Below are 19,103 nucleotides of genomic sequence, written 5' to 3'. Positions count from 1 at the left end.
ATATTTGTGATAGCAATCTGACTCTGGGGGTAGATTAAGCAACAGTTTACAGATGACTTTCTACGCAGCATAAAGGACAAAATACAACTAAAGCTCTCAAACCATCCACTCCTAAACAACTCTTAGCACAGGAAATCAGTAAAATAATCCACTCTGTATCTTGGGAGGGCAAATGCAATTAATTCCCCATATCCCTCAGCTCCAGGTCATTTCTTCCTTCAACTACAACTAACAAACCTTTCCTGGTAGAGTTCAGCTGTAATAAGACAGTTGAGTCATCCTGTTTCTGTATGTGCTGAAGGAATTTTCCAGTGCTGTTAACCAATTTATTACCTGCCAGTAGAAACTTAAACTCTCCAGCTCATGCTGGGTGGGTTTAACCTACCTTATTTCATCTTTGGGGAGTCAAACTTAACTGCCTATTTATAACTTTGGAAAAGGTGGAAAAGTAGATACTGTAGTTCTACTACTGTGTTTTCTAGGATTATGCCATGGAACTGCATGCTTATTATATACAGGATTCCTTGGGAAATAAACTTCTCAAAAGTGGCTCTTGATTAGGCCAAATACTCTTAGTAGCAAATATTTGTAAAACAGCAACATTACCAGTGTTATATATTTAGTATCAGTGGTATCCCTAGAAGCACAGGGAGTAAAATGACAAATGCCAACCTTCCCATTCCTCTCTCCCCAATTCTACTCCCTTTCCCAAGAGGTACCATAGTTAACAGCCAGGTGTGAATACTTTCAGGTCTTTTTATATGTATTTATACCCATCATTTTGGTAGGTTTTATGAGATCATACTATACATGTTCTGCAACTTGCTTTTTTATAACATAAAAAGTCTTGGAGACCTTCCAATATATAAAGCTCGACTTCATTCTTTATAATGGTTACATAATACTCCAAAACACAAATATACAATTTTAGCATTCCTTTAGTAGAGATAACTTAGGGCCTTTCCAACATTTTTGTTAACATAATGTTGCAACAAACATCTTTGTGCCCATATTTTTGTAGGACTAAGTACAAAAAAATGAAATCTCTAGGTCTAAGGGCATTCACAAAAAGCCTTTACCAATTTTATTTCTATCAATAGCACATAGTACATATCACGAATTGCATAGCATCGTAATTACATACATTATTATTATCACTAATAGTACAATAATATATGGCTATAACATTAAAAAAAATTTTTGCCAGAATGTCAGACCCCCAAAATATGTCTCATTGCTTTTATTTTCTATCTAATGAGGCTACACATCTTTTCAAGTTTATTGGCATCTATATTTCTTCTTTTTCAAACTCTTTTTGTCTAGTTGATTTTAGGAGCTCTTTATATTATTGAGTATTAGTCCATTATGTCATAGTAAGATTGAGAACTTGTTATACATTATTTGCTTCCCTTTCTTCTAGATGGCTCCAAAGCCAGACTTATAAGGGTCTATTTTGACAAATTTTTCTATTTAAATATCTATCAGACTATTAGCTAAAAAGTTAACAGAACTGCAAATCACAGAATAATAGATCTAAAATCACAAGAGAGCAATTGGAAATAACATCCAATGACAATGTGAAATATTAATTGGAGAGTATTTTCATTTTCTTTAATGCTTTAACTTACTAACTTCTTCCAAGGACAAGCTAGAAGAACTGAAGGATAAACATAAACCCTGGATATTTTTTTGTGACACTTTTACTTCAGCTTTTATTTTAGAGCTATTTGTTGTTGCCATAGGTGTTAATGACTAACATGAAGTTAAAAAAAAAGTCTTCCAGCCATTAAAGACTTAGGGGGGAAAGCATTAACACATTTGTATGTGTGCAAGTTCATCTTGGTTCCTCTTACAGAAGTAAATATTTGGTTTGGGATATATCTTTGTAAGAAGCTGTTATCTCCTAAGTTTCTTTTTAAAAATAAATTATGCCTTTTTAAAAGAAAGTATTTTACAAATACCTAGGGGTAACAAAAATTCCCAAAATATAATAAAATGTCAACATAGGTTTCAAGATTATAGAAGTAATTTTCAAATGGGTTGAAATGGGTTTTTTGTAACACACTGCAAAATAGTAAATATTTTTAAAGTACTTTTAACATAAAATGCTTGGGAGAATCAGTCATGAATTTTTAAAGCAAATAATCCTAGATTATTGCTAGATTATGCTAGATTAACCCACAATAGTTCTCACATTAATTTGGAATGGAACTACCATTACATGACTTTTACCTAAAATAGCCTTGTTTACTTCTTGCTTTACCAACAGCTAGCAAATTTCCTTATCATATACGTAGGTAAATGTAACAGAAGGAGGAAAAAGTTTTAAAAGAATACAACAGGACTATGAATGATGTGGTCATGAGATCTGAATAAAAGACAAAACCCTGAAGATGATTAAAAATGAAGGGCCAGTAAGCAAAATGGTAAATAAATCTCTTAAGTCTACGAGACAAAAGAGTTAAAATAGCCAAGAAAGTCTCTAAAAAATATTTAAAATAGGTAAAGACCAAGGAAAAGATAATTCCCAAAAGAGGTGCTACAGCTAATTAACAAACATCTTAAAAGGTCACCCTAAGTAAATCAAATAAATGCAAATTAAAATGTAAACTTTGGGGACTTCCCTGGTGGTCCAGTCCAGTGGTTAAGATTCCATGCTCCCCATGCAAGGGGCCCACGTTCGATCCCTGGTCAGGGAACTAAGATCCCATACCGCAACTAAGCCCACGAGCCACAACTACCATGCCCGTGTACTCCAGAGCCTGCGTGCCGCAACTAGAGAAGCCTGCTCACCACAACAAAAAGCCTGTGCGCCGCAGTGAAGACCCAGAGCAGCCAAAAAGGAATAAATTTTTTTAAAAATTCACTTCTAAAAAAAATGTAAACTTTCACCTAAAAGAAAAACACCAAAAAAGTACCATGAAAATTCAGTCATACATTGCTAGTCCTACAGTTAACATCTACATCCCTTCAGGGATTTGGCAATATGTATCAAGAACTATAAAAACGTTCTTATTAATGATGTGTGTTATCTGTGGTTTGCTTTAAAATACTCTCACAGAGGGAGGGATATTAGATTTATCACCTCTAGGAGGTGAAGCTTAACCCTCACTCACCCTTGAACATGGACTAGACTTAGTGACTCACTTCTAAAGAACAGAATTCAGAAGAAGGTAACTTTATAGTAGAGAAACCTAGCAAACCCTATCTTAACCAAAAGATCAAGGTAAACATCATGTTGATATGTCATGTTGATATTACATACCCTTTGACATGATGTGATGAGAAGGGCATTTCACCTCTGTGGTATTCTTCCCCAAAACCATAATACCAAATCTCATCATGAGAAAAATCAAACCCAAATTGAGGGGAATTCTACAAAATATGTAACCAATACTCCTCAAAACTGTCAAGGACATTAAAAAAGCAAAACAACAACAACAAAAAAAACAAGGAAAGCCTACAAGACAGAGGAGACAAAGCAGACTACCACTACTTCCAGGTGATCCTAGGAAAGTCCTTATAAATGATAAAAAGAAATAGATTAGGACTTCCCTGGTGGTCCAGTGGTTAAGAGTCTGAGCTTCCAATGTAGGGGGCACCAGTTTGGGGAACTAAGATCCCACATGCAGCACAGCACGCCAAAAAAAAAAAAAAAAAAATCAGCACTGACATTTTACTTAAGTTAGTAATACTGGGTAATGTACTATTTTTGTTTTTTTGTCTTTTGTTTTAGCCATGCCACGTGGGATGCAGGACCGTAGTTCCTCGACCAGGGATCGAACCCGCGCCCTCTGCAGTGGAAGCGTGGAGTTTTAACCACTGGACCGTCAAGCCCTTGGTAATATGCTATTAATTCCACAAACATTCATTGTTCTCCAGAAACTTTAGGGGATCGCCCTCAAAGAAATTCTACCAAGAAATTTATAAATTAATTTTGATTAGAGGCAGAGTACTGTGTATTAGGCATTTCTGTTTTTCCATGCAAGCATTCAAAACAATAAAATGTCAGCTTATTCTCTACACATCTCAGAACCAATCCTCCCCTAAAAAAAAAAAAAATCAAAAAAAGAAGAGCAATCAGTTCTAAGAACCCAGAAATACTGCAGCTTGATTTTTCCTTTATTTTTCTCAAGGTTGAATTATAAAAATATGTACCCTTATTTAACCTCCCTACTCTTGCCAACCTCTCATTTCCTCTTGTCTTCAATAAGGGTTAGTTCCCTGCTCCAGCTTCCAAGAGCAATATAACTAAGAAATTCATATCCTTCATAAGAAATGAGTCAGAAACCCAGTATGCTCAACGTGAAATTCTTGCAGTTACGGGGAGAAAAGTATGTAAAATTACTATGTGTCTAGAATTTAAACCTAGGGAAGAAGTATTCTACATTAAATCGATTATACTTGGTTCTGTTAAGGTTATCAGATGTTTTTTCTTCTTGTTTTCCTAATTTTCTATATTTTACTTTTTAAATCAAATCACATATTTACATATGGGTACATAAATTTGTACGTATATGTAAACATTTACATACACATGTAAACAAAAGATTCTATCCAAAATAAATACTAAAGGTTGATGCCGAACTTCCTTGCATTAATAACTCACAGATAAATTTTCTTCTCTGGATGCTTGCGAACGGTTTAAAACCATAAGAATTTAGGGGAAAAAAAAAGAATTTAGTATTAAAAAATAATTATATAACTGGTTGCCTCTCGAAGAGAGCCTAAACATTCAGGGGACAGAAGTAGTAAAGAAACTTTTCACTGTATACTGCTTTGTGTCTTCTGAATTACTCAAAAAATATTAACTTTTAAAAAGAATAACCTTAGAGTAAGCGTCTTGTTCTTCCCGTACCAGAACCATTAGCTCTAGGGACAAATAATTACATTTCAATTTTTCTCTTGAACTGAACATGCTAAATTATTTTAACCCTCTATCTGACCTTCCATCATCACTGAATTTCTTGGTTAGAATTAATATATACAAAAAGGTATTCTAAACTCTGTAAGTGAATGTGTTACAAAATAAACCAAATCCCATTATCGGTGAGAAATGACCAAGTATATAAACAGACCATACAATGGATACTTCTAAAGTCAACCTTTGCCCTAAATCTGGGTAATCATTCTTTGTAAAATCAGTTTTCAATGTTTTACCTTTCGCTTCCTCTACTCATTCTCTGGTGGAAGCTTTAACAATTAAGAGAATCAAAACACTGAAACAACAGAGTATATATCACAAACTACTAATGTTGGTATAATGTTTTGGTAATGTTTGGTAAATTGAGTTTAAAATAAAAGCAAATGGGAATTTTTTTGGGGCGGGAATTCATTTTTAAATTCATTTAAAAAATACACATGAAACAAGGAAAATAAAAGAAAACAGATGAAGATGAGACTAGTTTTCTTTCAGGTTTTTTCCCAAGGCACATTCAGAATCAAAGACGTCTGGATACATACTATAGCTGGAAGGCAGAAAAAAGAGGGTGGAGGGAGGAGAGAGATAAGAGATAATATTACAACCCAGTAAATAGGAAATCAATTCTTTTTTCTAGAATTTTCTGAATATACCAACCATATATATATTTATACATCAAAACTTGAATTACAAATAAATGAGGATGGGATCAACATTTTAATAAATGGTCCCTAGGAAAATCTGCTAGCAATTAAGAAGGAAAAAAAACCATCAGTGATTCCAGAAGACAATTTAGGTGAATATTTATTTGGCCTCTAGTGGAAGAATTTCCTAAAGATACACACAATGAAAAATATCAACAAACTTACAACATAAAAATGTGTCCATAAAAAAATTCTCAAAGACAATTAAAAGAGCCAAAGAATTAAAAAAAAAAACATTCCATTAATATGACAAGCAAAGACATCTTAATAACATGGAGCATATACAAACAGTTTCTTAAAGTGGAGACTGCATTTGAGATCACAAGCTATAACTTTTACGGCAATACGAATCCAGAAGTCAAAAAATGTTCATGTCCTGTGAATAACTCCACTTCTAAGTTTCTTTCATTTAAAAAAAAATCTGAGGGACTTCCTGGCAGTCCAGTGGTTAAGACTCACACTTTCACTGCAGCGGGTGCGGGTTCGATCACTGGTCAGGGAACTAAGATCCCGCAGGCCATGCAGCACGACCAAAAAAATTTTTTTAATTTAAAAATCTGAAATACAAAGATTTATGTACTAACATGGTTATCATAGCTTTATCATAGTGAAAAATTGGGACAATCTAAATTTCTGGCTAAAAGGAAATATTTAAATTATGACACATACTGTGAAGTATTATGCAGCCAAACGTTTCATTTTCTTTCATAATGACATGGAGAAATAAACACGACACAAAAGTATATTAAATAGGATATAAAAATAAGCAAAGCACATGCACATATTTAAAAAGCACAGGGTCTTTCCTGGTGGCGCAGTGGCTGAGAGTCCGCCTGCCGATGCAGGGGACACGGGTTCGTGCCCTGGTCCGGGAAGATCCTACACTCCATGGAGCGGCTAGGCCCGTGAGCCATGGCCCCTGAGCCTGCGCGTCCGGAGCCTGTGCTCGCAACGGGAGAGGCCACAACAGTGAGAGGCCCACGTAACGCAAAAAAAAAAAAAAACACACACACACAAAAACCACACTCAAAAAAGTTGAAAGAAAACATACCAAAACTATCATTGGGTATCTCTGGGTGACAGGATTTTTAGTTTTCATTTTGTATATTTTATCTTTCAATATCATATAATGATTATATATTAACTCTTGTAAATCAGGAAAAATGTTGGATGCAGCAAAACTAAGGAAAACTTAGATTTTTCAATAAATAAGTGGTAAAAAGTAAATAAAACTTTTAAGAGATGGCAGGGATATGCTTACAGTTGAAGAAATTTAAGAGATTAACAATCAAATGCCACATAGAGACCTTGTCTGAACCCTGATTCAAACTAATCTAGCAAAAGGACAATTGTGAAACAACCAGGAACTTTGAACACTGACTAGATTAAATGTTATTTAGGAATTACTAATTTTTTTTTTTTTTACTAATTTTTTTTTAACATTACAAAGTCAATTGACACATGTGAAAAGAGTCATTATCTCTGAGAGATCTCACTATGTATTTCCAGTTAAAAGAGATTTTATGCCTGGAATCCAGTTGAAAATAATCATCCAAAGGGGGAGGTATGGATGAAATAAAACAGCCATAAGCTGAATAACTGTTGAAGCCAGTTGATGGGTACATACGGATGCATGATACTATTCTACCTTTTAGTACCAAAATTTTCAAACATACTTAAGTTTTTCAGAAATACATTTTTATAGACGAACAAAACAAAAACTCTTCTTTCTCCCCACCAAACATAGGGCCCATCTTGAGAAAGTAGGGATAACCAAACCTAACTCAAGGTCAGAGAATGAAAACTATCTTTCTACCGTAATTTTAAGAAGGTAATTGATGATAAAATCACTCTTCCAAATAGCCAAATCTTTACAGTGATCAAGAACAGTATCAAAACTCTTCCCATTTAAAAATTAAAAACAGGGACTTCCCTGGTGATGCAGTGGTTAAGACTTCGCCTTCCAGTGCAGGGGGCGGTGCGGGTTCGATCCCTGGTCGGGGAGCTACAATCCCACATGCCTCACGGGCAAAAAACCAAAACATAAAACAGAAGCAATATTGTAACAAAATTTAATAAAGACTTTAAAAATGGTCCACATCAAAAACAAAAATCTTAAAAAATAATAAAAACCCAGAGCAAGGGCAAAATACAGAGTAATTATTTAGAATGCATGCAATTTGTTTTTATAAGACAGAAAATAGAGATGCTGGTCAGTGAAATGGGGAACTCAGAAGAAGCATTCTATGCATTTTTATCTAAAAGGCGTCAATGTTATTGATTAAAGCTCAAAAGTTATAAAAACCAAGAAAGTGAAACATATGTGCCAGAAACTGCTGGAACTGCCCCCCAGACATTCAGGGAGACTACACTTGAGTTTGCTGTCTATTTTTAATCTTATTCCCAATTATATCAAAGGGGTAATTACCTCTAAAAAATTTTTTTTTTCTATAAATAGCTTTCTGATCCCAAGTTTTTACCCAGTAGTCAATTAGAAAACTGATTAACCAAATGAGCAGAGCTATCCCAAAACTCTGGCTACCTTTCATATTAAACAGGGAGAACAAAATATTTGCCTATCAATTTCAGTAATACTATCATCACTGTACTATGTACTAATATGCTATAATTAGTTGTTGGGATTACTTTTATCAACTGACTCAACATCTCAATGCAATAAGGTGTTCAAATTCACTCATATACAATACTTTTTTGTAACATATTCATTTGCTTTATTCTTTTTATCAGAAATGGATCTCAATTAAACATAGCCATACCTAATAATAGTTTATATTTGCCTGTAGCTTTCTAACTACTTTCGTATCTTAACAACAGCCCTTCCGACAAAGTCAACGCAGGAAAATCATGTTTTAAAACGAGGAAAATAGGTTCAGATAAGCTAGCAATTTGACCATGATCACACATCCATCCAGTATGAGCCAGATCTTGGACAGGAAGTCACAATGTAAATTCCTGACCAAGACTCATTCCACATCTGTCAGATATGACCAATCATGCTAGGTATATTTGTTTCACTCTTATAAACACAACTTTAGAGCAGTACAGAAATGAGATAACCATCAACTAACTTCCTAATACTTCTTACTAGTGACATACTTTTCTCTTAAACTACATTTGCATCTCTGATTCTCTGATGGGAAGAGGGCAAGGAAAGGATGCAGACTCAAGTTCAAATCAGTCAACTGTTATTTGTTAAAAAATGCTAAAGCTATGCCTGGGAAGTTAAAGTCATTTTTAAAAATTAAATGTTGAAATAAACCCTATTATGTACCTTAAATACCATAATTCTTTATGCTTAGGAGTTAAGACTTACTGAATTCTATCATGACAAATTTTTATTTATTTTTTTAATTTTTATTTATTTTTTTAGCTGCTTTGGGTCTTTGTTGCTGCACACAGGCTTTCTCTAGCTGCAGCAAACAGGGGCTACTCTTCATTGCAGTGCATGGGCTTCTCATTGTGGTGGCTTCTCTTGCTGTGGAGCACAGGCTCTAGGCACGCGGGCTTCAGTAGTTGCGGTGCGTGAGCTCAGCAGTTGTGGCTGGTGGGCTCTAGAGCGCAGGCTCAGTAGCTGTGGCACACGGGCTTAGTTGCTCCGTGGCATGTGGGATCTTCCCGGACCAGGGCTCGAACCCGTGTCCCCTGCATTGGCAGGCGGATTCTTAACCACTGCACCACCAGGGAAGTCCTTATCATGACAAATTTTTAAAATTCACATTAATAGCCAAGCAATTACAGTAACAAATTCCTTATAATACTCCCAAATTGATCCAATAGGGTGACCCTATATTGTTTGTAAACAAAGAATGTTGCCTACCATTCCAGTTCTATAATGATCAAATCATTAGCCACAACCATTGCTGACCTATAAGTACACACTGAAAGAATTTAGGATGAAGCATTCTGTGTTTTGGATTTATGGGCCCCTAGATAGTCAAAAATGCATATCTAAGGAAGAATTCCAATGACCCCAGATTCTTGCATCTTCTCATGCACAGAAAAGCACTAAAATTGAGATAGCTGATCCTTGCGACTAGCAATAACCTTTCACTTGACTGCATAAACACATACACACACCAGCTCCTCTCTCACCTCGTTGGAACGGTTCCTCAGAGCTACCTGAGAGGCTGTCTCCCATGCTACAGTCCTCAGTAAGACACTGAATAAACTCATCTCACAGCTCTTCCGTTGTACATTTTTTTCAAATCAACAGGCCCATCTAGAATTAGCTATTTACAAAAGAAAACTACAATAAAAACCACCTCTGAAAATCTTACCATAAAACATCTTTACAGGATAACAAAAAACTTATAGATACTCTTTCTGGGGGCATACTATTCCAAAGGAAGAGACTAGAGCATGCTAGAAAGAATGACAACAAAATGTTCATTTTTCATAGAATGGGAATGGGAATGTATAGAAGAAACAAGGTCAGTATGACCAGGAGGCCTGTGCAAGATATCACTGTATAGATAAGGTACAGATTAGAGAATGCTAGGTCTTTATTTATATTCAACAAACCAAAACTTGACAAGTGTTACTCTTAAAACTCTGGGGATGCACCAGTTCTCATCCACTCATTTAAAGAGGAAAGAACTCAGGGCTTCCCTGGTGGCGCAGTGGTTGAGAGTCTGCCTGCTGATGCAGGGGACATGGGTTCGTGCTCCAGTCCGGGAAGATCCCACATGCCGCGGAGCAGCTAGGCCCCTAAGCCTGCGTGTCCGGAGCCTGTGCTCCGCAACGGGAGAGGCCACAACAGTGAGAGGCCCGTGTACCGTAAAAAAATAAATTAATTAATTAAATAAAATAAAGAGGAAAGAACTGAGGCCCAGAGAGTGTCAGTGACTTACCCAAAGTCACGCAGTAGAGGTGGGCTTCAAACCCATGTCTTCTCTCATTTCTCCTTTCCTGAAAAGGTTATATCTAACAAGTCCCCAGGGAACTAGGTAACTAGCAGAAGAGTTCAGAGGAGGATACAGAAGAAATAAAAGGCATGCCCCACCTCCAAGAGCTTGCTATCAAGTTAATTATTAATTATAAGTCATTCATATAATAATATAATCACATACCAGTATATAATTAATGGCCAAAATAAATATCACAGACAAATGACTTCTGTGATAATCTCTCTGGAGAAAGATCAAAAGGAGAACTACTTAACTAACTTAACGTCTATCCCATTTTTATTAAAAGCTGAACTCTTCAAGATTATTTAGAATTTCCTTACCTCCTTAATTCCTTGATGTCTCTGCAGAACAGGACTCTGTTAAAGGTCCACCCCAGGGCTGCCACCACTTTTCTGGAAATTCCCCATTAATGTGACCCTATTTTCCTACACCTTAGACATTACCTTTACTTTCCTCTGCGACCCTTTTTTCCCTTACCTGTATTTGATTGTATTCTAGGAATCACCTTAGGCAACACTTGCTAAAAACAGCATGGGATAGCAGAAAGAATATATCTCAGATAAATGACTTAAGTTACGGCACTACTGAGAAATTGATAAATTAGCCTCTCTGTGACTTCAGATTATCTATAAAATAAGAGTGATAATTGAAACTATTCATTTTAAAGGCCTGTTCATCAAGTGAGAATTTGTAAGAGTGCTTTGTAAACTGTAAAATGCTCTGAGCCAGTAACTCTTAAGCCCTTAGATTTGAAATGTATCTTCAACCTTCAGCCCAAGTTCTCTGTATACTGCTTTGGGGTGTTTGTATTCTCCTGGGGCTCAGCTATCACTCTTCTGCATAAAAGCAAAAAGGGAAGAAAGAAGTCTTCTGTTCTAAACCTTGGTCCCTCACCTACAAATTTCCTGTCCTTCCCTAGCTGTTCTTTGCTCTTAAACAATCTCATAGACAGATTCTCTCAAGATCCAGGGGTAAAATTTACTATAAATGGTCAAACAAAGGAAAACTTTCCAACTGAATCATTTTTTTTTGGAATCATTTTTGTTTATACTCAATATCTTAACCCAAAGTTTCATCTTCTAAAAGTATTTTCTGAAATTTCTACTCGAGTACTACTTAGTCATATTCTAAATAAAAATTTTTAAACTCAGGAAAAAAGGCTGTGTTTCATAAGTAAGAAACAGAAAAATTCAACAGATGATATAAAAATTCCATATTCTGTGACCCCAAGTCATGGTGGATATAAATTACTCACAAATGTTAAAAAACCAGCTTTCAACAGCTGTATTACAAAATACTAGTATGTTCTGAAATTCTGAGATATATCACAAGTGATGTTACAAATCTGTGAATGATTTACACCATTCAAATAAGCTAGAGCAGAATCAAGACTTTTCCTCACCATCACTCCCATTCACTTCCTTGCCTATATGATTTTTGGAAGCAGAAAGGAGTTATGGCTACTGCTTTCCCAACTCAGGTAACTCACAGCTTCTCTCACCCATGCTATAGCCTAGATGACAGATCTGCACGTAGATGCACATCAATGCCATTCATGATGACAGGAAAAACGCTTAGAACCTCTGTGATAAAGAAAGCAATGTTATTTAAAAAAATGAAACTTGAGTAAGCACCACAGAAAAAAAAGTCTTCTAAATTTCAAGCAAGTCAGTTTCTTCTATATTACCTTTGCCCAGAGTACAAAGCAACAAAATACATACTATAGGAAAAATTACTGTTTTTTTAAAGTATAAGTTAAAACAAGACAGCAACCAGAACACTGTCCTCTAAGTCTTCATTTACGAAGAAGATGCTTACTATATCCCTAACTTGATCTGAAGCATCTTTATTAACTGTTAAAATTTGAAAGTGCTGCACCTGTAATACTTGTCAATGAGTGCAGTCGTGCAAAACCCAGCTTTATTCTGTATTTTTACAAAACTGAGACTCACATCTGTTCTTTAACCTAAATTTAAAAAAGGAAATGAAAATTCAATATGAAAATAAGCAACAAGAAGGTAACTTTCTTCAAAACAAAAGCAATGAAGTTTAAAATGTTATAAACAAAATATAAGCCCTACTACACACCTAAAAATTGGTTTTAGTATAGAAAAATATACACTTTTCCAAGGAGTTAAACATTTTTTTTAATTTTGAAAGCAACCACATTTAATTTTAAAATTCAAATACAGAAGGTTGAAAAAAAAGCAAAAGTAAAAGGTACTCTCTTCTCACAGGCAACCTCTATTAAAAACTCTCATGTAAATTTTCTCGGATTACAAGTATATGTATGCTATATACACTTGCTGAACTATGATTGAATCACATTTCAAATCATTTAAATGTCATAATTATGACTTTTTTTTTTTTTTTTGCGGTACGCGGCCCTCTCACTGTTGTGGCCTCTCCCGCTGCGGAGCACAGGCTCCGCACATGCAGGCTCAGCGGCCATGGCTCACGTGCCCAGCTGCTCTGTGGCATGTGGGATCTTCCCGGACCGGGGCACGAACCCATGTCCCCTGCATCGGCAGGCGGACTCTCAACCGCTGCGCCACCAGGGAAGCCCAATTATGACTTTTTAAATAATTAGACTGGTTGGTTGACTATTTAAAGCCATGGTTCACCACATTATTTATAATGGTGAAAACTGGAAACTACATTCATGTCCAACATAAAATGAAAACTTCGAGTAAACCAGTTTATTCAAAATATCTTATAAAATGCAGCCAGTTAAAATCAAGTTTAGAAATTTTCTAAGGCCACAGTAAAGAGCTCACTATGTTAACCTCCTCCACAACCCCCGAAAAAGAATACAAGCTTATGTGAGTATTACATCTCATTTGTACCAAAGATGAATTTAAAAAGACTGGAAGGAAATACATGTACAGAGAGGACTTCTGAATGACAAAATTATAGCTTTTGTTGTTGGCTTTATATATTACTATCCTTTGCAGCTTTTCAGTAACAAGCATGTCTTGTGTTTAAAAAAAAAAAAAAAGAGGGACTACTAGAAATGCATATCCAATTTAGGCTTAAATAGAACAAAACAATTCATGATCGCAGTTCTATTAGCATATTCTGAAGCCAGAACAAGTAGGTTTACTTGTTATAACTTCCATGATTGTGTAAGACAAAAAGACTGGTCAACACTGTTGTAATATAAAGTATATGAATTTTGGGTCAAAGAAAATTGGGTTTGAATCCCAACAGTTCCAGTGGCTTTTCCTTGGGCAACTTACCTAACCAGAGCCTGTTTCCTCCAGTGTAAATCTGGGGTAACAATATCTGACTTGGAAGGCCGATGTGTAAGCTAAACATAAAGTATGTAAAGAAAGTAAAGAGGCTGGCATATATACTGCATGAATAATAAATGACATTGTTATTGATATTCAGACAGGTAACATTTTTTAAATTTCAGACTCAAATAATTTTCAGCCCTCTTTTAAAATGCCTTTGAAGTGCCCAAGCTTTTCTTTACCTACGTTAGGATCTACTGACATATGCCCAACCATTTCAGATGATTAGCACTTTTTGTATGGGCCAAAATATGAATATGCACATAAACACACACCAAAAGAATACCTTTACTCACAAGCCTGTAGTAGTATTTGTCTAAGAAGTTTTACAATCTTAAAAAAATCCTAATATAAGCCACAATGTAACAGTCGAGTCTTTAATTTTCTTCAAAGTCTTTACAACTCCTATACTAATATATCACTATTAATTATCAATTTAGACAATTTAGTGTCTTTTATTGAAGTTTTTGTTCTAAGTCTTATTACATTATATGGGAAAAGATTATTACAAATACTGTACTTCCTTTTAGCATTGTACTGCTTTTTACAGATACAGGTAAAATTGCGATTTTTCTTCATTTATTTATTCCATCAGCAAGCCTACTGATTGCTTAATTGGTTCTCCCTGACCTCATGGACCTCCCAATCGAATAGGCCAGAGAGCCACAGACAATTTACTGATAATATGGAAGGTGAAGTGATGGGAGCCACAAAGGGCTCTTTACAGAATCCTGAGGTGGATTAGGATAGAGCTCTGCTAAAGGTCAGGTATGACCTGAGCTTCGACAGATAAACATAGTCAGGCTTCAAGACTAGGAAGAGAGTAAAGACAACTGGTATTTCTCTGGATTAACTGCTCCAAATTAATGCATCAATCAATTTTTTTTTTTACTCATTTGCAAAGAAGTCTTGCAGTGAGAAATCTATTCAGTTTATGATGATCCAATGGCTGTCCAAATATTAAAACACCCAAATCAATTTTAAAAATGTAGGAAGAATTCAAATGACTATACCAGCAGGTAAAAAGTGATAGATGGATTTCTGGTGTGTGGAATGCAAGGTAATGCATAGGAAGGAGAACATAATCCAAATTGACTTTAAACCTGGTAGGCTCTGAAAATTCAATACAACAAAGCAAGAAGACCTTTGCAGAATGTTTCTTGAGGTCATCTACCAGCTATGCAACCTCAGGCAAAAAGACCAACAGAACAATGGACTTCATTAAGGACACGACTGGAAACGGGACAAAAAACATTACTTTGGCCTTAACAAAAACATGGCCTATCAAAACCAAAGTACTGTGTACAGTTCTAAACACTGTAGTTCAGAGGCAGTAGGGTACAGTGATTAAGAAAACAGACATGGGATCAAATCCAACTTTCTGCTACTTACTATGTCTCAATTCTTTCATTTGTAAAGTGGGAGCTAGAATGCCTACATCTGAATTGCTCTACAGTTAAATGAAAAACATGCTTAGAGTTTTTAGCATAGTACCTGACACAAAGTGTTCCCCAAAATGACAGCTATCATTACTACTATAAAGCAAGAAGAAATCTCCCAGAGAAAAGCCATTAAAATATTAACACATTCTCAAACTTTGACAAGCATTCAAATCACCTAAAGGGCTTGTTGAAAATTCAGATACCTGGGACCAATTCCTCCCAGGGATTAGTTCTATAGGTCTAAAGTAGAATGTGACTGTTCTCTGGCCCAAACATCACGAACTATTGAAGTTGGAGAATCAAGGTACAGCCCTACAAAAAGAAGCTGAAAATAAGGGTTTTTCCATAGAACTGGTTTAAAATAGACAGTACGTTCAAGAGTGATGCAGATGTGTTCAGGTTTATTCATTCAACCAACATGCGTTGAGCACCTACTTTGCAGTGAAAAGGACAGACAAGGTCCCCATCTTCCCAGAGTTTAACTTCTAGTATAGGAGACAGAATACAAAAAATAATGAAATTCCAGACAGTGATGGAAAAAAGAAGAGAAAACGGTGAGATAATTGTGGGGGCAATCTCCGTGAAGGAGAAGCTGAACTGAGACCTGAATAACACAATGGAAATCAGCCATGAGAAGATCTGGGAAAAGATTGAATCCACAGGGTACAGCAAATGCAAATGCCCTGAGGCAAGAACAAGCCTGGCAAGTTCCTAGGACAATGCTAGTGCCACGTGACCAGGCTCCTGGGTACTAATCTAGGCATTCGGATACAAGATAAGAAAGGAAGGCAGTGCCAAAACATGTACTGCCTGGCAAACCTTGGTAGAGTTTGGATTTCATTCCGAACGTGATGAGAGGCTTTTCAACAGAGGTGTGACACAATCTGATTTACATTTTAAAGGATCCCTTAGGCTGTGGCAAGGGGAAAGCCAAAGTGGAAGCAGGGAGACCAGGAGGTTGATGCAGTATGCCAGGTGAGAGATGGTTAGCTGGCAAAGGTGGTAGCAGTAGGGATGGGAAGAAGTGGACAAATCTAGAATATATATTGAACACTATAATTTAAGGCAAATTTAGCTAAGTTTATGACTAACAGACCCCAATACATTATTAGCATGTTTAGGATACTTTGTAGTATGTACTTATCCTTTGAAATTGAGGTGAAGGGGAAACTTTCTTCTCTTTTGGCACCACTGATAAAGCACTGGACTAAATGGGCATACATCCAAGACTCAATGTTAATAAAGAATATTAAGTGTGTAAAGTAAAGTAAAATCTTTTAGGATCTTACTCCCAGAAGCCTGGACAGCAGGTCAGTATATGGAGTATATAGCAGCTATGGAATAGAACTAAACCTTTACCTGAATCAGATCACTAAATGAACAAAAACTTTTTAAACTTCCATATTGTCATCTCAGGCTATTCTGTGCCTGCTCTTTCAAGAGTTAAACAAGCAAAGCCTTATCACACAGTGCATATTAATTTCATAAATCTTACAATATCATAAGAGATTTGAAAGGAAATCTTTTAGAAGCACGATTTTAATCATTATGGTATAGCAAACATACAGTGAATATTCCCTAAAAGTTAAGGTCTACAAGTCCCTATCTGCAAAAATTTAAACTTTGTTGCTCAAAAATGAAGTACTACTATGTGGAAAAGCAGGTTACAGAAAAGCATATGCAGTATGATACCATTTTTGTATAAAATACATAAATGCAAAAATGTCTGGAAGGATGTAAAACCACTCCTGACATTCTGGTGATCTCTGGATGGCAAGAATATTGATGACTTATTTTCTTCTTTTTTTTGCTTATCTGCTTTAATCAACATTTTCTCCAATTATCACAAATTATTTCATATAAACAAAAATATTCAGTTATAGGTTAGCATTAAAGGTAAAAAAAAAGAACTTCAAAAAAACATAATTTCATTTGTGTGTAAATCAGCAGGATTCCAACTGTGGTGTTAAGAATAAAAGATCCCAGTTGCACACGAGGAAGGAAGAAATTTGTTAGGAAGAGGTCCATGTTATGCCACACAAGGACATACTCTTCAAGGGAGTAGTCTAAATTCCTAAGACCTGGATTTGATAAGTGACAATCAATTTAGCACATAGCTCTGTTTTTCTTTCCTGCCGTTTGCTAAAGAAACACCTCAATTAATGAGCTCTCTGGGGAAAAATATTCTTTTTTAAAACTAAGTTAGGACAAAAGGGAGGTTTGGTCTTCCGCTCTCGTTCCTGCGGTGGAAAAGTGCGGAGAGCGGCAGGGCTCAAAGCAGGCTACACTAGAGGAATCTGCGTGGCCGGTCATCTAAAGTGGAAGGGAACACAAGTCTTCTGCAAGCTCCACAGACTGGGCAGCGAGAACGCCTCCTAAGGGTCTCGAGACTACGTCTGAAAGGTCTTACGCCATCCAAGTTATTCTACGTACAGCTGCCAGTGGTTTCTGACAATAACACAAAAACTGGAAGATCTCTTTAAGCACAGGTATTACGTGCAGGAAGCTCATCCGACTCTTTGCAAAGCCAAGACATTCTCTTAAGGCCACATCTTCGATTTTGCAAACTAGGACAACTGAAAACATCCTATTGATTCTCTACGGCTAACAAACATCATCTTGGCTAAAAAACACACAGAAGCAGCCACTTTGGAAAACTGGCTTTAAATGGCAACATAAGACTTCAGGTACTCTGGTAACCAGTTTATCGTACTTTATCTGTTCCAATAAAGGGTGCTACCTCTTTACTGTCTGCTCTGGTTCCACTTACTGAATACAAAAATGGAATCCTTCAAATTCACAACACAATAAGGGCTAAAAGCTCCCGCTTTCTGGACGGCAGCTCTCTAGTCTCATTAATCACAACAAAGGACGTATCCTAGTGACTTCACCAAACCCGGCAAAGGCTGAGTAACAGAGGTAAATTATATAGTGTGAATTTCAAGGTTTGTGGGGTTTTCCTTCCAGCTACGACTCTCTCTCTTTTTACTCCATTATACGCCTCCACCCGAGTTTACTGCTTGCCCTAAAAATGAAACCATCCCTGGCTACCGTCCACTTCCCTGCCAAGTCCCGACTCTGGTTTCCTGCAGAGAAAGCCAAATTTCAGGCTCTCCGCCTCGCTCTTCGCCGGGGGACGCGGGCTAGGCAGCAGCGGGCTTCTCCAGGTGCAGAGTCGCCAGCCCAGCCGGGGACGCACCGAGCCCGAGAAGCAGCCCCGCTCTGCCACAGCTGCCGCAGTCCGCCAGAGCCTGAGTAGCCACCAGGAAAAACCGGGGTGAGGGTAAGGTGGGCCAGCAAACGGCGGTGGGAGAAGGGGCAGACACTCACCCGCCCAGACAACAACCGATAGGGCGGGGAAGATGGGGGCCGGGACCAAGCCTCGGCAGAAAGACCGCCTGAAGCTTCCGGAACACAGCAGCTGCTCCGGTCGTCCCTGCCGTCGCCGCTCCTGGCCGCTGCTTCCTCCCCTCCTCTGTTTTGACTCGACTGACCACGTCACTCTTAGCCACAAGACCCGGATCTGCCGGCTTCCGCGGGCGGCGGCGCAACAGATTGCAGCATCCCGAAGCCCCCAGCAGCCGGCCTGCCGAGCATGCGCGCGCCCTGCGCCTGCCCAGTAGGTCCGGGTAGGCGGGGCGGGCGCGAGCGTCACGCGGTTCGTGCGGGCGCGGAGCGCGGGGGTTGTAGTTCCGGGTGGGAGGGGTGGAGCCGAGCGTTCCGACGTGGTGAGGGAAGGCCACGTGTCTGTTGAAGTGGCCAGTGTGTCCTTTGTGTCGTCTGTCGTGGACAACGTCCTCTGCAGTGTGTCT

General features: G+C 37.4%; 1 protein-coding gene across 1 annotated transcript in view; it reads right to left on the bottom strand.

Moving 5' to 3' along the window:
* Positions 1 to 18,738, bottom strand: part of SMIM14 (small integral membrane protein 14) — a 68,284-nt gene extending 49,546 nt beyond the window's left edge. The window contains exon 1 of the mRNA XM_065878196.1: positions 18,622 to 18,738. The gene's annotated coding sequence lies outside the window, so the exon portion shown is untranslated. The remainder of the gene's footprint in view (positions 1 to 18,621) is intronic.
* Positions 18,739 to 19,103: the final 365 nt, after the last annotated feature.

This window comes from Phocoena phocoena, chromosome 5 (assembly GCF_963924675.1).
Source record: "Phocoena phocoena chromosome 5, mPhoPho1.1, whole genome shotgun sequence".
NCBI lineage: Eukaryota > Metazoa > Chordata > Mammalia > Artiodactyla > Phocoenidae > Phocoena > Phocoena phocoena.
Note: the sequence above shows the minus strand (reverse complement) of the source record. Positions and strands in the feature narration are given on the sequence as shown.